At 41.6% G+C, this 26,110-nt stretch overlaps 1 protein-coding gene and 1 long non-coding RNA gene across 6 annotated transcripts in view; both read right to left on the bottom strand.

Moving 5' to 3' along the window:
* Gbf1 (golgi brefeldin A resistant guanine nucleotide exchange factor 1) overlaps positions 1 to 26,110 on the bottom strand; it is a 134,067-nt gene that overhangs the window by 74,153 nt on the left and 33,804 nt on the right. The window lies entirely within an intron of this gene.
* Positions 12,619 to 14,121, bottom strand: LOC127189664 (uncharacterized). The gene is made up of 4 exons (XR_007830667.1): positions 13,379 to 14,121; positions 13,173 to 13,209; positions 13,037 to 13,106; positions 12,619 to 13,003 (listed from the first exon to the last, which is right to left on the bottom strand). It is a non-coding gene; the product is annotated as an uncharacterized LOC127189664 (long non-coding RNA).

Here is a 26,110-nt window from a genome sequence, read left to right as displayed (position 1 = left end):
TGGTTCCCATTCTCCAGCTCCTTAAAAACTCCCCACTCGCCTAAATCTACACCCTTTCTCTCTTTTTAGAATATAAACAGGCATTTAATAACAATAAGATCAAATAAAAACAAACTGGAGGGGCTGGAGAGATGGCTCAGTGGTTGAGAGCACTGACGGCTCTTCCAGGGGACCTAGGTTCAATTCCCAGCACCCACATGGCAGTTCACAACTATCTGTAACTCCAAGATCTGTCACTCTCACATAGACAGACATGCTGACAAAACACCAATGCCTACACAAAGGCACCCATGTATATACATAATTTAAAAATTAAAAATAAAAAATTACCTTACAGCCTCTTTTTCATTGCCGGAATAACTATAATGCTACTATGACCTTAATTATTTTTTAACCTTTGAATAATACTTGCCCTCTCTGTTGTCACCCTGCTGTTGTCAAAGGCTGTGGCTAACAGGAAGAACCAGCTCTTGGAGCTCCAGCGGTTCTACAGACCAGCTGCCATCTCCCAAGGATGAGGAATACTTCAGCTCCTTCTTTAATCAATTTGTTCAATCCCAAGTGCAGATTAGTCTGAAGCCAGTGGAAGGAGCTGAAGTTTCTGAGACAAAGGCATTTTACTGAAGAACAATGTGCAGCTAGCAAAGAAGCCGCCGTCGAGATATTCCAGAAATGCTCGCCTAACCGTCCAGACCTCAAGGTCTTTGCCAAATCATGTGAAAACATATTCCATCTGACTCATGGCTACTCATTTTCCTACTTACTGACTATACTCATGTAGATGGGGTGAAACTTTATTCCCCCTTCCTTTTAATGAATGTCACATGTAACCTACTTTTAATAATGTCAAAAATACTTAATATATATTACCTACCAGATAGGCACTGGGATACTATTGTACTTACATTATCTTATTTTTATTTTTCATAATGACCTTATGACACCTTTCTTTACTATAAAACAAATAGATCTAAAACAATTAAAAAAAAAAAAAAGCTGGAGAGATAGCTCAGCAATTTAGAGCACTTGTTGCTCTTGCAAAAGGTTCGGGTTCAGTCCCCAGCACCCACATTGTGGCTCACAACCGTTAACTCCAGGTAATTCTAGGGGACCTAATACCTTCTTCTGACCCCACAGGCATCAGGCACCCACATGGTACACAGACATATATGCTGTCAAAACATTCATAAACATTTTTTTTTTAATCTAAAAAAGTAAAAAAAAAAAAAAATTAAAAATTTGTATCATGGTCTCTATTTTTATATATTCATTTTTATTGGTAGGTTGATTATTTTGATGTTAAAAATTTTAAAGACAGTGTCTCTAACTCATATTAGCCTCAAATTTTCTATATATCCAAGGATGACTTTGAACTTCGGATCCACCTACCTACCTCCCAAATGCTAGGATCACCAGCTAACACCACCATGTCTAATTTATGCCTGATTAAGAATCAAACCCAGGCCAGGCATGGTGGTGCTCGCCTTTAATCCCAGCACTTGGGAGGCAGAGGCTGGTGGATTGCTGTGAGTTTGAGGTCAGCCTGGTCTACAAAGAGAGTCCAGGACAGCCAAGGCGACACAGAGAAACCCTGTCTTGAAAAACAAAACAAAACAAAAGAATCCGGGCGTGGTGGCGCACGCCTTTAATCCCAGCACCCGGGAGGCAGAGGCAGGCATATCGCTGTGAGTTCGAGGCCAGCCTGGTCTACAAAGTGAGTCTAGGATGGCCAAGGCTACACAGAGAAACCCTGTCTCGAAAAACAAAAAAAAAAAAAAAAAAGAGAGAGAATCAAACCCAGAACTTCAAGCACACTAGGCAAACTATCAACTGAACTACATCCCCAGCTCTTTCATGAGTTTATGCTTTTTGAGACCTGGTCTCAAGTAACTTAGGCTGGCTTTGAACTCACTGTGTAACCAAGGGTAACTCTGCACACATTTTTCTACCTCCCCCATCCAGGGTGCAAGTGCACATGAACACTACCACACCCAACTATTTACTTAATGAGATGAGATCCCATTGTTTCCTAAACTAGTTTCAATTCCTGGGATCAAGAGATCTCCGCATCCTAGCGTCTTGGGCAGCTGGGACTGTAGGTACACACTACCACATCTTATTTAATTTGTTTTCTAAATTAATACACAGTAAATTAATTTGGAGAGTGGAACAGATTTTTCTGGGTTTTGGGGTTTTTTTGTTTTTGTTTTTGTTTTTGTTTTGGTTTTGGTTTTTTGAGACAGGGTCTCTCTGTGTTAGTCTTGGCTGTCTTGGACTCATTTTGTAGACCAGGCTGTCCTCGAACTCACAGTAATCCACCTGCCTCTGCCTCCGAAGTGCTGGGATTAAAGGCGTGCGCCACCATGCCCGGCTTGATTTTCTGTTATTTTTAACACACATACAGATTCATGTAAACACTACAAAAAATGAGGCTACAGAATAGTTTCATTACCTCAAAAGCCCCTCATAGTTGGTAGTCATATTGTTTACCTATCTGCTATCAAATGAGCTCAAGTTGAGTTAGTGTGTGAATACCGGGGTTTGTGGAGAACTCCATTGTAAGGACAAGTCACATTAGGCCTCACTTCTGTGTCTGTGCAGGCCACAAGTCAGGGAAGCCGTGGCGGGCAGGTGTGAGTGCACAGCGAAACTGTGTGCTGCCCGCATGTGACTACAGTGTGGCGTTGCTGCTCAAATACAAGTTAACTTGTTGGTTTTATTTACTTATTTATTGTTTAGAGTTTTAAATTTTTGAATTCGATTTCTTTCTGTGTAGGAGCATGTAAGTTGAGATCAGAAGACAGTTTCCTGATTCAATCCTCTCCTTCACGGGAAGCACCCTTCCCTGCTGAGTGCTGCTCCCTGTCTCTATAGTGTTGCCTGTTTAGAGTGTCATATGGCCAGCACCCACTCGTCACAACGAATCTGAGCTGTGTCCAAGCTTCAGTATATGCCAACAGTTCACTCCTTCTTATTGCTAAGTTGTATTCCACACTGTGCCTGCTTTACAGATGAGGCTCCGAGGCTAAGGTTAAGTAGTTGGCCAGAGGTCATCTAGGTGAGACTGCCATTCAAAGCCAGGCCTGCATATCTTTTGTCTAGAACCTACACTCTTACTTGCTCTTAATCTCCTTAATCTCCTAGGCTCTTAGAAGAAAGACAGGAGCTTATTGTCACGATTGAAAATCAAGCGCTCTTGTGGAACCACAGACTAGGAGTTTCCTATTTACTGAGACTAGTTTGTCTTCTGTCAGTAATTCTGGGCATTCAAGAGACGGCAATATGGAGGCAAGCACAGGAACTATGATCAGTGAAATGGCCCATACTTAAGAGTCCTCGTCCTGCCACTTACCAAGTATATGACCTAAAGGTATTTTGGACACTATTTCTCCTATCATACAATTTTCATAGTATTATCTTGAATTACTTTCTTTGTAAACAAACAAACAAACAAATTGGAAGGGGGTAGTGTCTGGAGACAAAGCACGCTGTAGCATGAACACAGAGGTCAGACGACAACTTTCAGGAGTCAATCATCTCCTTCGGATCTATGTGACAACTCAGGTTGTCAGGCTTACACAGCAAGTGTTTTTACCTGCTAAGCCATCTTGCTGGTCTTTGAAATATTCTTGAAAAGATTAAGTGAAATGATGTAAGTGAACTGGCTAACACATAATATTACCATCTGCACTGCATAAGACCAATAAAATCTTGCCAAATGAAGTGCCTACTAAAAACATAAGTCAGTAAGTACTTACTAAGTTATTAGATGCCCTGATCTCTGACAAGAGTTTAAAAGACATTTTATTAAAAAGAGATTTGATGCTATTATACAACTTGATTCCAAGCTGTGTAGCTAGATCTGTAAATAATAAATAGAACCCAGGCTATGGTGGCGCATGTGCACACCTTTAATCCCAACACTTAGGAGGCAGAGACAGGTGGATCTCTGTGAATTCGAGGCCAGCCTGGTCTACAGAGCAAGTTCCAGGACAGCCAGAGCTGTTACACTGAGAAGCCCTGTTTCGAAAAACAAAAATTAAAAATAATAATAATAATAATAATAATAACAACAATAAATAGTGATAAACTCATAATTGATTTTAGAGGATAGCTTTCATTTTCTATTTTTGAGGCAGTCTCCCCCAATACAGTCCAAACTAGGCTTGAACTCATCTCCCTACCTCATCTCTCTTAAATCACAGGATTACAGGCATATGCTATCATGCTGAACCTAGAAATATTTAAAATTTTTAAACTTTGTTTATTTTTATTTTATGTGTATGAGTGTTTTGCCTGAATGTATATCTGTGCACAACATGTGTACCAGTGCACATGGATGCCAGAAGATGGTGTCTAATCCTCTGGAATTGGAATTACAGATGGTTATAAGACCATGTGGGTGCTGGGACTCAAATGCTGGTCCTCTGGAAGAACATTCGATGCTCTTAAACACTGGGCTGTCTTTCCAGCCCCTACAATATATTCCAAAACTATTGGTTTCAACCCTTTGATTTTAGTACCCAATTCAATTTTTTTTTTTTTTAAACTTGTGTCTATGTGACTGTATGCTACATGTGTGCAGGTCTGTAAAGGCCAGAAGAGGGTGTCAAATTCCCTGGAACTTGAATTATAGGCAGTTGTGAGCTACCTAATGTGCCTGCTGGGAATCAAACTCAAGTCCTCTAGAAGAGCAGCAAATGCTCATAACTGCTAATGCATCTCTTCAGCCCTACTCAACTCAATTTTAAGGCAGTACTTGTCCCAACAATTTAGTTACCTTAGAGAAAAAATATTAAAATTACATATTTTATATTACATATAAATAATATATATAATACAGACGTCTGTGTTTTGTTGAATCATTCATTTGTAAAACTTTGATGTTTTTAAAGCCAGATATTGGCACATGCCTGTAATTCCAGAACTGAAGACGCTAAGACAGTAGACTTGAGTTTGAGGCCAGCCTAGGCCACAGAATGAATTACAGGAAAGCTGGAGTTACAAAGCAAGAGCCTATTTCACAAAACAAACAAAACAAAAATTAGGAGGTACTTTTTCAATTGTTTTTGTTTTTTGTTTTGGTTTTTTTTGGGGGGCTGTTTGTCTGTTTGTTGTTGTTTAAAGACAAGTTTTTTCTGTGTAGCCCTGGCTATCCCAGAACTCATTCTATCGGTCAGGCTAGCCTGGAACTCAGGAATCCACCTGCCTCAGCCTCCTGAGTGCTGGGACTAAAAGCATGTGCCGCCACCTCCCAGCTTTAAAAAAATTAAAGAGGGTCTTTAGTTTGGTTCCAAAAGGTTGTAAAGTTCCAAAACAACTTCAAATTCTCCACATAAAGTAATTTTAAAAGGCCATTTCTTTCCCTTTGTCATCCTTTTGGTCTAAATAGGAAAATATATGAATATTTAGAAGGAAGAAATGAAGGTTGAGAGAGAGAGACAGAGAGAGAGAGAGAGAGAGAGAGAGAGAGAGAGAGAGAGAGAGAGAGACTATCTATTGGCAAGACTCAATCTACTTTCTTTTGATGCTTTGTATAAATATTGCTTCAAAGAATGTTTACTATGTAACCTCTGTCTGTACAGAACTAGCTCTTTGGTTTAGTAGGTGTTACAGTTTTGCTCTAGAATTCCCCAAACCCTGTGTGATGAAGACTTGGTCCTCAGCTAGGGGTGTGTTAATGAGAAGTAACTAGACCATAAAGCTATTAACCTTATCAATGGATTAGTCCACTAATAAGCTCATAGCTACATGACCTGTTAGGAGGAGGGACCTAGTTGAGAAAGCAAGTCACTGGGAAGTGTCTTGAAAGCTCTTGTTCCCAGGCTGCTCATCATTTTCTCTGCTTACTAGTTGCCACAAGACAAACAGCTCTGCTCTACCCCACCCTCTCCACTAGGATTCTCTGCCTCAGCACAGACTCAGAAACACAAATGCCAAGTGGCCACGGCCTGAAACCTTTGAAACTATGAGTCAAGATGAGCATTTCCTCCTTTTCTGGTTTCTTTGAGTATTTTGTCAAGAAATCCAAAACCAACACATTAGGCTTTTAACTTAAGGCTGCAAATAAGGCACATAAAACCAAACTACTCAAATCCTGATTTTCCAACTTACTCTGGAAGCAAAATCTAGCCATGGCTTTATAGCACGCACCTTACAAAGGCTCTGTCATGGGAACAAGGAAGGCTCAGTTGGCAACATGCTTGCCGCGAGAACTTGAGTTTGGATCCCCAGTACCAATGTAAAGTATAGGTATAGTGGTTCATGTTCCTAAACCTAGTGTTGGTTAGACATAGGCACAACTCTGGGGCTCACTGGCTAGCCAGTCTAGCCCAATCAATGAGCGTCCAAGTTCAGTGAGAAACTCTGCTTCAAAAAATAAAGTGAAGGCTGGAGAGATGGCTCAGCAATTAAGAACACATACTGCTTTGCAGAGGACCTACACTCAGTTCCCAACATTCATATCAGGTGGCTCACAATAGCCTGTGTGACCCTACTTCAAGGGCTCAATGCCCTCCTTCCTCTACGGACACTTGCACTCACATAAACAATTAAAAAACAATCTTAAAAAACAAAAATGAGGACTAGTATGCTAGCACACATCTTTAATGCCAGCACTCAAGAGGCTGAAACAGGGAGATCTCTGTTGAATTTGAGGACAGCCTGGTCTAATCTAAACATAGTGACTTGCAGGCCACCCAGGACTATATAGTAAGAGCCTATACAAAAATAAATAAACAAACAAACAAGCAAACAAAATTAAGGGTGACACTTGATGTCTATCTTCAGCCTCTACATATATGTACATACACACACACACATGCACAACAGAACCATATGAACAACACACATACAATAGCACATTCTGCATAGCTGGTAAGTCTGTACCTTATGCTTAGCTCTTCTGACTTAGAGGAAAGAACAAAAGTTTTAAACAAAAGTTATTTTAAACAAGTTAAAGTCCACATGCAATTAGAGGGCTGGGAATGTAGCTCAATCATAGTGTGCTTTCTTAGTATACTGCAAGCCCTGTGTCTGATCTCTAGTACCACATATATGAGGCATAAGGGCATGCACCTGTAATTTCAGGACTCAAAAAAGTTAGAGAAGTGGTTCTCAATCTGTATATTTCAACCCCCTTTTTGAAAGACCCTTCCATAGGGGTTGTGCCTGTGACCATCAGAAAACACAGATGTTTACATTAGGATTCATAACAGTAGTAAAATTAGTTTTGAAGTAGCAACAAAAATAATTCTTTAAATTTATTCTTCTCTCATATATTACATACCCACTGCAGTTTCTCCTCCCTCCTCCACTCCCCCCACCCCAGCCACGCTTCTCCTTTCCCATCAGAAAAGGGCAGGCCTCCCAGGGATATCAACCTAACATGGCATATCAAGTTACAGTAAGATCTGGCACCTCCCTCATAATAAGTCTGGACAAGGCAACCTAGTAGGAAGAAAAGGGTCCCAAAAGCAGACAAAGGAGTCAGAGACAGCCCCTGTTCCCACAAGAGTCCCACAAGACCAAGCTACACAGCCATAACATATAAGGAGAGGGCCTAGGTCAGACCCATGCAGGCTCCCTGAGGATCAGCTCAGTCTCAGGAAGCCCCTATGAGCCCAGGTTAGTGATTTATGAGTTTTCTTGTGTGTTCTTATGGTTCAAGGTCACCACAACATGAGGAACTGAGTTAAAGGTCGCAGCATTAGGAAGGTTGAGAACCATTGAGTTAGAGGGAAAGGACCACTTGGCTACCTAGTAAGATCAAGATCACCCTGGGCTACACAAAACCCAGTCTACAAAAGAGAAGTAGGGGTGGAGAGAAGGCCTAGGGAGATGCTCAGTCAGCAAAGCACTTGCTTTGCAAACATGAGGACTTGGGTTGATCCCTAGAATCCATGAAAGAAAGCTGGGTATGCTAGCATGTGCCTGTAATCCCAAGCCTGATGAAGTAGAGATAGGTGGGTCTCTGGGGACTCACTGGCCAGACAGCTTAGGCTATTTGACAAATTTCAGGCCCATGAGAGACCCTGTCTCAAAAGACAAGACGATGGCCTAAGGAACACCAAGGTTTCTCTCTGGCCTCCATATACATACAGATACATTTGTATGTTCTCTCTCTCTCTCTCTCTCTCTCTCTCTCTCTCTCTCTCTCTCTCTCTCTCTCTCTCTCTCTCTCTCTGTGGGAAAGAATAGGCCTTGTCTCGGGTGGGAGCAGTCTTGGCGGGCTTTACCCTTGGGGCACCCCATGAATACCTTGTGACAGACTGAGTGGAGCCATCCTGGGTCTGGAATTCAAGAAGGAGACCTGGGAACCCCACCTGGACTATTGTCTTTCTAATGGACCCTCACCGGGAGAAGGAGCCGGTCCTTCCCCCGTGACTCAGGCAGTTGGAGAAGAGAGAATAACAAAGTCGGCTGCAGAGAGAGCGTGCGGGGGCAGCGGACCAGCTGGACCAGCACGCAGGCCAGAGAGACACCTAAGGACCCGTCCCGTGGAACGGCTACCGGAAGGTTCACTCTTTTGTCCCTTTAACCTTTTTCCTTCTTGTATAAGCTAGTTGGGTTGTATAATAAAGTTTAATTGCTAAGAAACAGAGTCAACATCTCTCTCTCTCTCTTTCTCTCTCTCTCTGACACACACACACACACACACACACACACACACACACACACACACACAATAATCCTTTCTTAGCCTAACTTTTATGCTTATAACTTACCCAGGCTCTACAATTCTTTGTCTCAAGAAATAAAGCCATCTTTAGGCTGGGATTTCTACTAGGCTTTAAAACTGAATATCTTATCCCCATCACCTTACAAAAAAGAAGAAAAGCTGAATTTCTAGCCAGTGTTCTAAAACCGAATAGCTAAGGTTGGATGGGTTAGGGGTATAGCTCATGGTCCAGCATGAATGTAATATGCACTAGACCCTGGCAAAGTTTAAAATACCTAATTAAGAAACAAAACTGCCAAGTAAAACAAACCCCCATTTCCTTAAAAACAAAAACACCCTATTTTATTTTATGTGCATGACTGTTTGGTTTATGTGTATCTAGGTATACCACATGCATGTGTGGTGCCTGTGGAAGCCAGAAGAGGGTGTCAACTTCCCTGGAACCGGAGTTACCAATGGTAGTTAGCCACCAATGCAGGTGCTGGGGATGGTACAGAACAGCAAGCACTCTTATTTCTGAATTATTTCTGCAACCTCTAAACCTCAATTTCTCATTTAAGTCAGATGGGCGCATTTCTCAGAAGTATCAACAATGGACAAGGAATCAGTCTCGAATACTGACTTTCTCAGCTAGTAAACTATGTAATCTTGCTCAAACTATGCTCTTTCTGGCCTTATTCTTCTGTAGATCAAGCTAACTAGAACAGACTAAAGAAGTAAAGACTAAAAGTCAGCTAAAAAGCTGGCTGGAAGCCAGGCATGGTGGCACACACCTTTAAACCCAGCACTCAGGAGGCAGAGGCAGGTGGATCTCTATGAATTCAATGCCATCCTGGTCTACAGCAGGAGTTCCAGGACAGCCAAAGCTATGCAGAGAAACCCTGTCATGGAAAGAAAAAAAAAGTATGTTCTGTAATATTTTAACATCAAAAATTCCATTACAAGTACACTATAATGGCATTCATATGGAATAGAATCCTCCTGAAAATATTGAAAAGGTTGTATGAGAGAGGACAAGAGACCTTAAGAATCTTACAGTTTTAGAAATTATTTGGTCCAATTTTCTTATTTAGAGAAGAAAATAAGACTTTTATTCCTCTAACCTCTTTAAGCAAAAAGAACATACTAGAAACTAGGACCTCATTTTAAAATCTAAGAGAGGCTGGGGGTGTGATCAGCAGCTCGAAGCACATACTGCCTTTGCAGAGGACCCAAGCTCAGTTGCAAGCACACATGTCCAGTGGTTCACAGCCACTTCCACTCTAGCTCCAGGGCGATCTGATGACACCTCTGGACTCTGAGGGTTCCTGCACTCATGCGCACATATCCACCCACAAAGACACATACAAATATGTGTGGGGAGAATAATGGCTTGGTCATGAGCTCCCTGGTCATGTGGTCAATCTATCAGTAAGGTGCCATGGTAAAGTCAGGTCCCTTCACTGCTTAGAATTCCACCTTCTTGCTTAGAAAACTGGATATTATCTATAGCTAAGTCTCAACACTCAGATTTTACACCAAGTCACCTCACTGTAACAGAACTGACTGTAGTAAGCAGTGCAAGACTGTACGCAACCCTAGGACTTGGGAAGCTGTGGCCAGCTGAGTTACAGGCTAGTCTGGAGTACACAAGACCCTGTCTCAATAAGCAAAAGAGAGAAAGAGTTGACCAGAATCTGCACTTTTTATATGGGGACCTAGTATATCCATGCTTACTATGAACTTGCGATATAGCATAAAATGACCCTGAGCTCCCCAACCTCCTGCCTCTACCACCTCCAGCTTCTGAGTGCTGGGTTAAAAGCATCATGTCCTTGGTCCATGAGGTACTAGAGACTGAATGGCCTTGTGTACTCCAGGCAAGACTCTACCATCTGAGCCTCTACCTGCTCTCTGTGAGCCACAGACAGTAGCATTTTCTCTAAAAGTTCTAATGCCTTGTCTTCAGAGACAACCAATAAATAACTTGGAGAAGACAATAAAAGTGACCTAATTACTATTTCAAAGCACTAAATGAGACCTTAAGGTATTTATAGGTCTGGTGTCAGCCTTGTCCTCATCTACCCTTCTTACATCTTGGCTTGCCTATTCTCCACACTCACTGCTCCCATGAACACTCTGAACCAAAGACTCATCCAGTACCTGTATTTCTATACTTCAATAAACTAGGTGATGCATGAGCACTTCTCTGTGGAACCACAGCAACTACTCCAACAGCAGGCTGAGGGTAAAGCTCAACTTGTAGAGTGCTTACCAGGCATAAATGAGGCCCTGGATTTAATTCCCAGGGCAACACACACACACACACACACACACACACACACACACACACACCTACCTAGAACAGAAATAGTCAAAAGTGATTTTAAAAAAAAGACACTGGCAGCATTCAGGACTTCCAACTACTTTGTGGTAGAAGCCAGCCTGGGCTTCTTCTCAAGAAGAAGAAAAAAGAAGAAAGTGGAAGAGGAAAACAAAAAGAAAAAGACTTTAATCTCTATTATGGAACTCCCATAAAACACCCAAAAATAATTAACATTGGGCTGGGCATATACTTCAGTTGGTAGAGTATTTGCCTTGCATGCACAAAGCCCTGGATTTGACTCTAAGCACAGCACAAACAGAACAAGTTGAGGAAACCACCTGTAATTTCACCACTTTGGAGGTGGAGGAAGGAGGATGTCTTTTTAGTTACATACATAAGATTTAAAGAAAGCCTTGGTAATGAGACAACTTCCCCTTCCAGCTTTTTAAAATAATGGAGTTGGGGAGATAGCTCAATGGGAAAACTGTCTGCTGAACAAGCATGCATACCTGGTTATGTGTGCTGTAACCCCAGCACTTCCAGGATGGACAGAAGCAGACTGCTATTGCTAGGGCTTGCTAGCTGCCAGCCTAGCTCCAGGTTCAATGAGAAACCTTACCTTAAAGTAAAAAAACGATAAAGCAGGGTACCCAACATTCTTCTCTCTGTGCTTTGTATGTGTGTATGGGTGCGTGTGCGCACACACACACATACACACACACACAAAGATGTTCACATTTACTAGGTTTATGTTAAAGAACAAGAGGGTTCTTATTTGTGTTTGAGAGACAGAGCAACTGACACACTGAAGCAATACTTGCATACACATCTGCAATCTACACCATGGCAGATTTCAGAGATGTGAGAGGCTGGAAGAAGAGAACTGCAAGGCAATTATCATTTTTATAATAGAAACACCAGGGCCTGCAAGATGGTTCAGTAGGCAAGATGTTGCCAAGCTGGAGGACCCTGGGATCCACCTAAGAAGATAGAATTGACTCCCTCAAGTTGTCCCCACACACACCTATATGGCATACATGCACCCATATAAGACACACAATAAATAAATAACCTACAAAATATATCCATCTTTAAATCCCAGTAAACATATGTAATTTTCAACTTATCTTACTTTGAAATCAGCCTCCAAAATGACTTCCAATGGCTTTGTGTAATCCCTTCTCAGACATATCAGGATCAGTTAACCTATGTGCCCAATACAGCAAGGCACAAAGGATGAGATGATACTTTTGAAGTTAAATTTAAAAAGAAAGTATGTATCAGTGTTTAAGAAAACTTTTTGCTCTTGCAAGGATGTGGGTTCAATTCCCAGCACCATCATGATGGCTCCAAACCACTCATAACTCTAGTCCCAAGGAATCTAATTCCTTTCTCTGACCTCCAGGCATCAGGCACACATGTGGTACAATGACATACACATGGGCAAAATATTCATATACATAAAATAAGTAAAAACAAATATGTTTTCCAAGATAGGCTTTCTCTGTATAGCACCAACTGTCCTGGAACTTGTTCTGAAGACCAGGTTGATCTCAAACTCACAGAGATCCGCCTGTCTGCCTCCCGAGTGCTGGGATTACAGGTGTACATTACCACACCTGGCTGCAAAAATATTTTTTAAAGAAAGAGAAAGAGTTGATGTCTTCCTACAAGGCTCAAGGATCTTTAGGAAGGGAGGGTGTTGTGTGAGCCAGAGGTAGTGAATGACTCAGTCAGACTTTTCCTGAAATGACAGCCATTGCACACATGAACTCAGCAGCTTTGACTGTATGCACAAGATTTGCCCAATATTAAGCCAACCAAGATGCTAGTGTGTGTGGGGGAGGGACAAACAAAGCTCCTTCCTAAATAAGGAACTTCTGGCCACGGAAAGCTGCTGGGAGAGGGACAGCTGGTTTCTTCAGGGATATGGCTCTGGCAATGCTACCCATGCCGCAGTAGACAGCCTACATCCATGTACCTATGCTGCAGTAGACAGACAGCCTACATCCATGTACCTATGCTGCAGCAGACAGCCTACATCCATGTACCTATGCTGCAGTAGACAGCCTACATCCATGTACCTATGCTGCAGTAGACAGACAGCCTACATCCATGTACCTATGCTGCAGCAGACAGCCTACATCCATGTACCTATGCCGCAGTAGACAGCCTACATCCATGTACCTATGCTGCAGTAGACAGACAGCCTACATCCATGTACCTATGCTGCAGTAGACAGACAGCCTACATCCATGTACCTATGCTGCAGCAGACAGCCTACATCCATGTACCTATGCTGCAGCAGACAGCCTACATCCATGTACCTATGCTGCAGCAGACAGCCTACATCCATGTACCTATGCTGCAGCAGACAGCCTACATCCATGTACCTATGCTGCAGTAGACAGCCTACATCCATGTACATACTGGCAGCACTAACTGGACTCAGTGATTTTTTTTTTAAAGAGTCCATGGGGCTGTAGAAATGGCTCAGTAGTTAAGAGCAATTGCTGCTCTTCCAAAGGATGCAAGTTTAGTCCCAAGCACCTATTAACTCCAGTTCCAGGATGCTAATGCTCTCTTTCAGCCTCTGAGGGCAACTGTATACAAGTAGTGTACATACACACACTCGGGCACACAGAGAGACACATAAAATAAAATCAAATAAATAAATCTTTTTAAAAAGAGCACACAGGCCAAGTATGGTGGCCGAGGCTTTTAATCCCAGAACACAGGAGGCAGAGGCAGGTGTATCACTATAAGTTCCAAGACTACATAGTAAGACCCTGTGTCAAAAACAAACAAAATGAAAACATAAGGTTGGGAGGGAAAAGTAGTGGAAGAGAAGGGACAAAATGGGGGAGGGTATATTTAATCAAAACATCATATGCATGTACGAAATTACCAAACAATTTAAAAAGTATGGCTTCTGGAATGATATAGCTTAGTGACAGAGCATGTGCTTAGCATGGAAGCATGAGGCCCTAAGTTTGATTTCCAGCAACAAACACATACAGGCATGCATGCACACTTTAAAGTTTCTGCTTTCACTCTGTCTCTCCTAGAACATATACGTAGAGGTGATATAGCAGCTTCCACGTGGCTAGCTGTCCTGCTAAGAAGCCTACACTACACAGGACGGCCAGGGTGAGCTTGGAAACAAACCTTCCAGTTCAGTTCAGCCTTCAGATGGCTCTCTCTCTCTCTGCCTGGTACCTTGAAAGAACCTATCTACTAGCTAAGTGGCCCCAAATTCCTGACTCAAAGAAACTTTTGAAATATATATATTTTTAAAAACCTCCCATATACTTGGGAAATTTGCTGTACAGCAATAGACAGGATAATATCAAATTAAACAAGTTTGATAGAAAACTGTACTGTATGATAATATAACTATTTGATGAACTATTAGGTAGGAAAGAATCATCTGGGCTGGGAAGATGCTTTAGCAGGTAAGTGCTTTTCTCCAATCCTGACAACCTGAGTTCAATTTTTGGGACATAAATAATCGTAATAAGAAAGAATCATGTTCAAACTAAAACTGAGCAATGCCTAAGGCATCACTGTAAGTAAGAATAAAGAAATAGCTTCATTAGAAGGGATTATCTATTTTTTCCAATATGAATCTAAGCACTGTCACAGTCAAAGAGACTCCACGAGAAAAGTCCAAAGCATTATTTTCTTGCTAATTATATTACCTATCTTCTAGCTCTACAGACATGGGTTAATTAAAGATAGGTTTCGAATACAAGGAAGCCATGGTGAGAGGGTTGTCTCTTATCAGATCAGCTACGGGTTAAAGTTGAGGCAGCAAATTTATCCCCAGAGACATATGCCTGACACTAAGTTGAGATTCACAAGATTCTCTCGAGTTTTCCTTACCTCTAAATGCTGGATAACTGATGTTCACTGAATTCTGATATTTGTATGAATAAAAATGAAGGGATTTAGCAAATCTTGTTCCTGCACACAGTTGTCAAAAAAAATCTGACCTTTAGAACAGGAAAAAGAGGGGGATTTACAGATTTAAAGAAGAGGCAGTAGCTGTCTGCTGTATAACAAACCTCTGAAAAATTATGAAGCAGTGAAAATCCCCTACAGGTCCCAACAAAATATGTCCAATTTGCATTCCAGCAAAGCTTTCCATACATACCACTTGGCTCCTGTGTATACTTCCAGGCGAATAAAGCCCAAGGAATAATCCCACTGGGACCCAAGTCTGATCTCTGATATATTACAGCTATGTAGCTTCGGACCGAGCTCCACAAACTGCCTTTCTGGTTCCAAATAACTAAATCAAACTCATCCTGATAAGCTTTGAAAACAGGGAATGTGAGGAGTGGTTTAATGAATGTTACAACTCAACCTATTACAGACCACAGTACATTACAGAAAGGGAAGTGGGTCTTATGCTTTCCACATCCCCAAATCTCTCAAGACAAAATCCAGGCATACCTGTCATTCACCACACCTGACTTATTCAAAGCCTGACTTTGATCAGATGGTTAGAATGCACTCGTAACCCAACGTCAGTAAGTACTGATGGGTGGAGGATAGTACAGTGACTACCATCTGTTTACTTTGGAACTGGCTCAAATTTACTGAACAACAAAAAAGCAACCAATAGTAGCATTAAATACTTAAATATATTCAGACTCATAGTATTTTATGGAACTATATAACAAACATTAGTATTTAATCTTTCTAAAGGTTAAAAAAAATCTATCACTCAACATGATAGGAAAGAACACTGCTAAGAAAAAAAGGAAAAATGTATTAATAAAGAAAAGCAAAAAACCAGCAGTTCCAGTGTGTAGCCTTCTTCCTTCCTTCCTCTTCCTCCCTCTTCTCTTTTTGGAGACAAGGTCTCACTATGTAGCCCTGACTAGTCTAGAGCTTACTATATAAATCAGGCTGGTCTTGAACTTGCAGCCATCTTCTTGCCTCTGCCTCCCAAGTGCTAGAATTGTAGGCATGCAACACCATACTTGGCTAGAGATTTAATACCAGTAGTAGTGGAAGGGCTGGGATAGAACCTAGTAGTAGAGTGGTTATGACTGAATGCACTAACTGCATATGTTAAATCCTGAGTTTAACCCTTGGCATCTCTCTCTCTCACACACACACACACACACACACACACACACACACACACATCCCACAAATAGTAGTAATAACTGAAATATGGTACCCTTCAAAAGAACCAATCAAATATCAGAAAAGGGGTAACTCCCTCTTTAGGCTATTCTGGGGCCAAGACTGTAGCTCAGTGGTAGAGTACTTGCCTAGCATGTGCAAGACCCTTTCTCTGATCCCTATCACTACGGCCAATGAGAAAAAAAAGATTGATTTTATAAGTAGGCATATAAAGTGGCGATCTATAAGCAAGCTGAGACTGCTGTATGGTTAGCAAGATTCAGCCGATGATGTCGTCTAGGAATCTAATGGCAGAATAAACCAGAAATAACATCCCATCTAAAGACACAAACTATAACTGACACTTTTTTTTTTTTTTTTTTTTTTTTTTTTTTTTTTGAGACAGGGTCTCATTATGTAGACTTGGCTGTCCTGGAAATCACTATGTAGACCAGCTAGCCTTGAAACTTGCAGAGATCCACCCGCCTCTGCCTCCCAAGTGCTGGGATCACAGGTTATGCCATCAAACCCAGCAACGGTTTCCTTTTTTTGCAATCATATTTGCCACAAATTGTGGATCTTTTGTTGTTGCTTTACAGTGCTAGAGACTGAACCCAGGGCCTCAAGCATAACAGGCAAGCGCTCTATTGACTGGGTTACACCCCAACCCCAAAAAACTCATTCTTAATTCTTAAGCACAGAAAGTAAAATCTTAAAACACTGGGCCCCAAAGAGCAGCCCAGTTATTCCAGGAAAGATGTTGCTAGGAGAACCAGAGCTGGGAAGAGCTTTATTATAAAGTCCAAGTGGGTCTCAAAAGCTTTAGAAGATATGATGATAATAATAATCTTGGGAAACAAGGCTGGGAACCTAACTCAGGGTTTGATTACTTGTCTATTGTCTTAGTTAGGGTTTTATTGCTGTGAAGAGACACCATGACCAAGACAACCCATAAAGGAAAACGTTTCACTGGGGCTGGCTTACAGTTTCATGTTTAGCTCATTATCATCATGGCAGGAAGCATGGCGGCATGCAGGCTGACATGGTGCTGAAGGAGCTGAGAGTTCTGCATCTAGATCCAGAGGCAAAAGAAGAGAACTGTGTGCCATGATAGGCATAGCTTCAGCATAGAAGACCTCAAAGCCCAACCCCACAGTGACACACTTCCTCCAACAAGGCCACACTTTCTAATAGTGCCACTCCCCATGAGCCAAGCATTGAAACACATGAGTTTATGGGGCCAGACCTATTCAAACAACCATATCTATCATACTTTCTTTTTAATTTTTTAAAGATTTATTTATTTTTATTTACAGTGTTCTGTCTGTATTTACACCTGCGTGCCAGAAGAGGGTACCGGATCACATTATAGATGGTTGTGAGCCACCATGTGGTTGCTGGGACTTGAACTCATGACTTTTGGAAGAGCAGCCAGTGCTCTTAACCTCTGAGCCATCATTCCAGGCCTTTCTTTTTAATTTTTAAAGTTTTTATTTATTATAATTTATTCACATTACACCCCAATTGCTATCCTCTCGCTCTTATCTTCCCATTCCCACCCTCCCTCCCTTTTCCACCTTATTCCCCTCTCCTAGACCTCTGACTGGGGGGGGGAGGGCTCCTTCCCCACCATCTGACCTCAGCCTACCAGGTCTCATCAGGTTAGCCTGCATCCCCTTCCTCTGTGTGTCCACAAGGCTGCCCCAGCAAGGGACAGTGTTCAAATTGCAGGCACCAGAGTTCATATCTCAGGCAGTCCCCACTCTCCCCCAACCTCCCATGGAAGAATGAGCTGTCCATCAGCTACATCTGAACAGGGGGTCTAGGTTCTCTGCTTGTAATGTCCTTGATTGGTGCATCAGTGTGTGCAGACCCCCCAGACATCTAACATACCTAAAGAAAACACTTATTGGTAAGAATATAGAGAAATCAGAACCCTTCTGCACTTAGAAGAATGTAAAATGATGGCTCGTATACCAAGAAAAGCCATCTGGCAATTCCCCACAAAGTTAAACATAAAATTGCCATATGACCCAGCATTATATTACTAAGTATATGCCCAAAGAACTGAAAACAGGCACTGGAACACACACAGACACATGCTCTTAGCAGCACTATTCATAATAGTTAATCAGCAGAAGCGATCTAAATGTTCATAAACAGCTGACAGGTAAACACAGATGATAAGATATTACTTAGCCATAAGAAAGAATAAAGGGTTAGGGATGCAGCTCAGTTTGTAGAGTGCTTGCAAAGCTGCACAAGCCACTAGGCTTGATCCACAGTGCTAAAATTAAAAAAAAATTTTTAATAAAATACTGATTTATACTACAGTATGAATGAGCTTCAAAAAAAATTATGCCAAACTAAAGCGGCCAGGTGAAAAAGTCATTTAGTATGATTACATGTAAATATTTTTCTCCTTTCTATGTGATTCCATTTATATAAAATCCATTGAGACAGAAATGTAGACTGGTGAGTCAGGGTTTACCACAGTAATAAAGTGATTTCCTATCAACAAATGGCTCTGGGCTCAATCCCCAGCAAATAAATAACTACATGAGTCTAGAGTGGTACTGACCAGCAGCCAGGCTAAACTCTTTAAAGAGTAGAGAATTTCTTTCAGGGATAATTAAAATGTTCTGGAAATAGAGGAGGCACATTGCTAAATGCCCCTACATTGTTTATTTCCTATCCCCATCCCCCATCCTGACAAAGTTTCCCTGTGTAGCCCTCCCTGGCTATTCTAGAACTCACTCTGTAGACCTGACTGGCCTTGAACTCCAGAGATCTAACTGCCTGCCTCTACCTCCTGAGTGCTGGGATCAAAGACCTGTGCCACCACACTGGGTACCTGAGATAGTCTTGATACTATGTAGGATTGTCTGGAATGGTGGTGCATGCCTATAATCCTGTAATTGCAGCCCTTGAGAGGCTGAGTCAGAAGGATTGCAAGTCTAGGCTAGCCAGGCTACAGAGAGGGCCCCTATCTGAACAAAAGCATGTTAGTCAATAGTAACACACCACTTAACCTTTTTCCTGCATCCCTTTCGCTCATCCTTCTGGATGAGGTATTCAGAGTGAGCAATTACCATATCTTATTGGACTTTTTTTTTCTAGCACTACAGTTATGTGACTCTCAAAACCATAGCTAGAATTTCAGCCTCTGAAACTAGACACTGAAACTAAAAAAAGAAAAGAAAAGACAGTCATGTCCATTGTGCCCAGCTCGTTTCTTCCACACCTGCTGGACCCTGAGTAGGTGTGGTGATGCACATGCCGTACTCTCAACAGGCTTTCCTACTGACCTTGGTGTCCAGCAACAGGGACCAGAAAGCAGTCTGAATGAAGCCTGCTATCAGAAAGTAAGGTCACAAGCCGGGTGGTGGTGGCACACACCTTTAATCCCAGCACTTGGGAGGCAGAGGCAGGAGGATCGCTGTGAGTTCGAGGGCAGCCTGGTCTACAAAATGAATCCAGGACAGCCAAGATAACACAAAGAAACCCTGTCTCGGGGGAAAAAAAAAAGTAAGGTCACGTAGACAGCCAGCCTAGGAGTCTCTGTGATCGGCTACTTTGTTGGACATAGAAGAAATATAAAGAGTAAGTTGTACGCCCCTGCCCCCCATAAGATTGAAATAGAAAGCATGTGGCTCCCTGCTTTCTTTCTAGTATACCAGACTTGTTTTCTAAATTAACCACTAAATTTTCATTCACTATAGAAGGGCCCCACAGCAAACCACACCCACCTCTGCCTGTGCTGCTCCTGCAGACAGCCAGCTCTAGTTTGGCCCTTGTCCTTTCCAAAATCACAGCCACATTTTACTTGATTTAGCAAACATGTCTGTAATCTTTTTGGATCCTGAGGTTTTCTTTTCTTTTCTTTTTATTGTTGTTTTCTGAGACAGGGTTTCTCTGTATGTATCCCTGGCTGTTCTAGATCTAGATTTATAGATCAGGCTAGCCTTGAACTCACAAAGATCCACCTGCTTCTGCCTCCCGAGCGATGGGATTAAAGGTGTACCCAACATGCCCAGCTTTGGATCCTGAGTTTTAACTAAAGGAAATAGTTTAAAAGGCACAGTCTGTTTTCTAGATAGTGTATCCAAATGAAAAAGAGAAACACTGTCATAGCCGCGAAGTGTCTAAGGAGAGATGACAACTCAATACGAAATGGTACCCTGGGTAGGATTCTGAAACAGAAAATGGCACTTAGAATAAGGCCAATGAAATGTCATTGTGAATAAAGCATGGACTTGAATTACTGTAACAAAGTATTACATTAATGCAAAATATATAGCAGAAACTAGGTATGAAATACAGGAAAACTTTTAATTTTATTTATTTATTTTCATTTCATGTTTATAGGTGCTCTGCCTACACATATGTCTATATACCATATGTGTGTCAAGTGTCCACAGAGGCATTGGATTCCCTGGAACTGGAGTTATGGATGGTTGTAAGTGCCATGTGGGTATAGGGAATTGAATCCAGGTCCCCTGGGAGAACAACAGTAAGTGCTCTTAACTGCTGAGCCATCTCTCCAGCCCCTATGGAAACTTCTTTACAACATTTCTACATTTCTAAATCAATTACAAAATAAGTCTACCTAAAAGAATTTGGTTTTGGTTTAGTTTTGTGGCAAGGTCTCTCGTAGCCCAGGTTAGCCTTGAACTTGCTATTATAGCAAAGGAGGACTTTGAACTCCTGATCCTCACACCGTTATCTCCCAAGCGTAGGATTACAGGGTGGACCACAGGTTTCCAATGTGGTGCTGGGAATGGAAACAAGGATTCCATGCATGCTAGGCAAGCACTCGACCAATTAAGCCCCTACCCCAAGGAATTTTTAAATGCAAAATTAATTTCTAATTCATTATGTTCTATTCGATCATAATATGTAACCTCTTATAGATTTAGTCTATGATACAGTGTTGGTAGGTGGGCAGCCATCTTAGCAGCTCAGACAACAAAGAGCTTAAAGAGTTAAGTTCTGTGTTAGAGCCTAGCTCCCAGAAACATCCCAGCTGTCTCTTGCCAGCTGTTGCTTCATATCTGATTTTCAATAGAGTTGATTTTCTTTTTATGATTATTTTTGCCTCTCAACCTGTCTGGTTTGAGGAAAGAATGGCTACTTTTTAAAAGAGACTTTAAGCAGGTAGGGATTTTAAGACTGTAAAAAAAAAAATGAAACTTGAGTCATGGGTATGGCTATCTATTGGGTCTATTTCCTAACTTGTTGAAATAGATCTGATTTTCACACCCAACTTCAAATGTAGAAAGAGACAGACAACCAGAGACAGAATTCAGCAAGTGTACCCGACCCCTGCCAACGCCTCTTCTGCTCTCAGGGGGAAAAAGAAGAAGAAAGCAAAAGTCCCAGAAGTACAGGAAATTGTTTCTCAGAGGAAAGACAACACTTCCTTTCCCAGAACAATCCATCTCCCACACTGACATCCTGCTCCTGCTATATTTACCCAACCCCAGTCTGCCCATGATAGGCTTCCAGCTGCACTCCTGCCACATGGTCCTGCCACTCAGCTGGAGTTCTCAAAGGGGAATCTGTCCAGAGGACAGAGCCTAGAAATCACTACACACTAATCCATGCTTCCTCTATTGCTAGCCTTCAGAGTAAAGTGAGACAAAATACGAACAGTATCACTCTCTGTTTATTTTGGAAGTGACTGGGGAGACAAGAGGAACTTCACTTTATATAGCGGCTAATTTTGACTGCTCTCATGGTAGCTAGTGAGGGAGTATGAACAACGAAAAGACTGAAAAAGGAAAGTTAAAAATAACCTTGTGGATGCTAGCCAGCCAAGGCATATCACTTAATATTTTCTTCCTCCTTAACCCACTAGGATCAGTCTGTCAAGTCACCCTATTATAAGGGGGATCTCTTCAGTTCTGAGCAGACAGACACAATGAATAAAGCATGGGAGTGTTTCATTCACCCACTTCATCCTACTTTATAACGCACTCACTGAAAGGGAAAAGCCCAAACAGACCTGGCTGTTTCTTAGTTTAGCGACTCTGTATTCTCAGCTCTTCTCTCCCACTTCAAGCTCCCTATCCCGGGTTCTTCTCTTTTGCCCCTTTCTATCTGTTTTTCCTTACTATCTACCTCTCTAGCTGCTTTTCTTTCCTAATTTATCTCTCTCTCCTCTCTCCTCTCTTCTCTTTCTCTCTCTTTAAATGGACAAATTTTTTTTTCCTTTTATTTTAGTTTTTTCAAGACAGGATCTCTCTGTGTAGCCTTGGCTGTCCTGGACTCACTTTGTAGACCAGGCTGGCCTCGAACTCACAATGATCCACCTGCCTCTGCTTTCTGAGTGCTGGGATTAAAGGCATGCGTCACCACACCCAGCCGATGACAAGGTTTTTCTTAACAAAACATGACCAATACCTATAAGGTTTACAAAAGTATGAGGTCATATCTGTAGCCTATTTTGATAGCAAAGACACTCAAAAGCAAAACTTTCTGTCTCTTTTCTAAGCAGATACAGCTAAGCATAGTAATGAGATCCTTAAAAGCAATATAGGGGAAAATGTAGGAAACAAGAAGGAAAGGTGACAGAAAAAGAGAATAGGAAATGACTTTCTAATTATTTCTCTTCTAGCTCAAGGGACAGAGACAACACTTATGCAGAACTTCTCAATGAACTTAATTAACCCCTTTTAAATGTTTTTTTTTGGGGGGGAGGGGTGGCAAGACAGGGTTTCTTTGTGTAGCTGTCCTGGAACTCTCTCTGTAGACCAGTCTGGCCTTGAACTCACAGAGATCCACCAACCTTTGTCTCCCAAGTGCTGGGATTAAAGGCATATCCCACTACTGCCCAGCTAAAATAGTTATTTAATTTTATGTTTGTACGTGCACCATATGCACACAGTGCCCATAAAGGTCAGAAGGTTGTTAGCTATCACAAGGGTGCTGGAAACCAAACCCAGGTCCTCTACAAGAGCAGTAAGCATCCTCAACCGATGAGTCATCTCTCCACACCACCTCCTTTTAAATGCTGAGATTAAAACTAGAAATAGGAGAATAAGTTGATAGCCAATTTCACTTATCGAAAACAAGAGAGACCTGAGGGTCTATATCTCTGTAGTGGACACTTGTACACTTTTAGCTTTGGCAACACTCCCAGGTTTAATCTACTGCCACCAAAAATAAGTAAATAAATAAATAAGTGGAAAAAGAAGGGAATCATATGGCTGCTGTCACTCTGACTTAAAAACAAGTATTTGTGCCTTTGGCTAAGTGGGGGGAAAATGCCTTTGGGTAATGCTATCATAATCTTAGGAAATCATCAATATCCCAGTCAAGCCTCATTGAGTCAAATATCTTTTTTTACATGTTATGCATATTTTGACTGCATGCATGTCTGTGCACCATGCCTATGGAGGCCAAAAGAGAGTTTTGATTTCCTATGACTGAGGTTACAGTGGTTGTGAAGGAATTAAACCTGGGTCCTCTGGAAGAGCAGACAGTGTTCTTAACCACTGGAGCCATCTCCCCAGCCCTCAAGACAAATCTTTTTTTGAAACCTCAAATTTATATTTGTCTCTTTTTCTAACACAAGGTCTCAAATAGCCAGGCTAGCCTCTAGCTTGCAGTTGTAGCTGGAGCAGCTGTATCTAACGCACTTCCTACAGTGGGCTACAGACACGCTCACTCACGCCCAGCTTCACATTTTCTTGTGTCACTAAATTTTTTAATGTTTTGGGAAATAATCATCAATTTAATGTAGAACTTTATATTTAGCAGTTATATTTCCCATAGAATGAAAAGCCACTAGTTTGGTAAAGTGCTTCATTGACAAATAGCTTTTGTTCTACCTACCAAGGAAAGAGAAGGCCCCACCTCCCCACCCTCCAGTCACTGGGTAAGGGTTGTCAGTGAGAAAGGACAGCGTAACACTGTACGGTGTTGTGCAGCCTTGGCCTGTGGTTCATAGTCAACAAGTTAGTTCACAGAGAAACATCTGCATTTCTAAGACTGTCAGTAATATAAGTAAAGGCAGAAAGTGCAGAGACGGGCTGCCCACAGGAGGCTTCCCTGCTTCTGGGTTGACACATCACAGCACGGCAGGCACTCTAGAAGCTCTTTCCCAGGGACCAGGTTCAGGGCAAACACTTGATTAAGAGAAGTTCTGAGAGTGGTTCAGCACTGGAGCTTATTTTCTCAGCTCTTCTGAAGTCTCAGTTTTATGCTATTTTAATTTTTCATATATCTTTACTCTGGCTGTATCTAATATTGTCTTATCATTTGTAAAAATTTTTTTTTTCTAGTCCTGTCCAGTATTTTAAAAAGCTGTAAAACCTTGGTGGGTTGACCCCATGACTCCCCATGCCATTCAGTCACTAAGTTTTTTTTTTTTTGCCCAAAGAACAGCATCACAGCTGGGCATGTTGGTATACTACTAAACCCCAGCACCTGGAAGACTAATGCATGAGTTCAAAACCAGCCCAAACAGCATAATAAGTCTCCCAGAAGATCAAACGGAAAAAGAAAGGGGCTAAAATTTTAGCTCAGTTGGTAAAGTGCTTGCTTAGCATGCAAAGGTCCTGGGTTCAAACCCCAGAAATACATGCATTAGGCTTTGTGGTACATGCCTGTAATGCCAACACTCAGAAGGTGGAAACAGGGGGAATCAGAAATTCAAGGTCATCCTCAACTATACATTGAATTTGAGGCTAGTCTGCACTATATGAGACCTTATCACCTGTCCCTCCCCCTCAAAAAAAAGAAGAAAAGAAAGACTACTCCAAATTCACTCCTGTAAATGGTTTATTAGTTCTAAGTAGCAAGTAGCACCCATATAATTATGAATCCACTTGTTTAATCAAGTGATTAAAACTAGTATCACTTATAAATAGCAACTATGAGTATGACAGCCTATAAGAGGCTCTGTATTATAAGTGACATGTAGATTCATGCCAAATACACATAACCTGGATCTAGTTACGAGTAAACATTTAAAAATGAGAAATACACTGGACATGGTAGTAAACGCCTTTAATCCCAGTACTTGGGGAGGCAGAGGCAGGTGGATCTCTGAGAGTTTGATGCCAGCCTGGTCTACAAAGTGAGTCCAGAACAGCCAATGCTCCACAGAGAAACCCTGTCTCAAAAAACAAAAAAATAAATACTAAAAAAATTTTTTAAAAAAGTGAGAACTATCAAAAGGGAGGAAGTAAAAGGGAGGAACAGATAGAGTAGATAGGCAATAAGTGTATGAACCTGATCTATAATTATAAAAAATGTCAGTGTCATAGCTGGGTGTAGTGACACACATCTTCAATCCCAACACTTGGGAAACAGAGGCAGGAGGATCTCTATGAGTTTGAGGCCACCCTGGCCTGTTTAAAAGTGCCACCCCGGGCAGGTGGTACCGGATGGTATAAGAGAGATATATTACTGCTCCAGCTGAGCAAACCAGTAAGACCATTCCTCCATAGTCCTGCCTTGAGGTTCCTGCCCTGACTTCCCTCAGTGATGGAGTATGACCTGAGAGCTGCAAGATGACATAACCCCTTTGCTCTCCAGGTTGCTTTTGGTCGCAGTGTTTTATCATAACAACAGGAAAATAACTAATACATAAATTGGTACCAGGAGTGAAGCATTGCTGGGAAAGAACTGAGCATGTCCTTTTGGGGGTCATCATGAAGAGTTTAGAACTTTGGGCTAGAAAAGCCACTAAGTGTTCAGAGCTTAATGAGATGTTGAAGGAAATAAGATAATGCTGAGATAAACAATGGATGTACAAACCCAGTCTATAAATTTTTTCTGATACAGATTAAAAGTCTCTAGACTCTGAGGCTGAAGATTGGGCTATTGCTGACAAGAGACCAGAACATCTAAAGTAAAGTCTTTGCTTTGCTGGGACAGTTGGACAATTGATGATGTCATCTGGGGCTGAAGAGTCAGTTGTGATTAAGAAGAGACGAGCATTATTGAAGCAAATCTTCTGGGAAGTGTTTCCTCAG

Source organism: Acomys russatus, chromosome 5 (genome assembly GCF_903995435.1).
Source record: "Acomys russatus chromosome 5, mAcoRus1.1, whole genome shotgun sequence".
Classification (NCBI taxonomy): Eukaryota; Metazoa; Chordata; class Mammalia; order Rodentia; family Muridae; genus Acomys; species Acomys russatus.
This window is presented reverse-complemented; position numbering and strand designations above follow the sequence as displayed.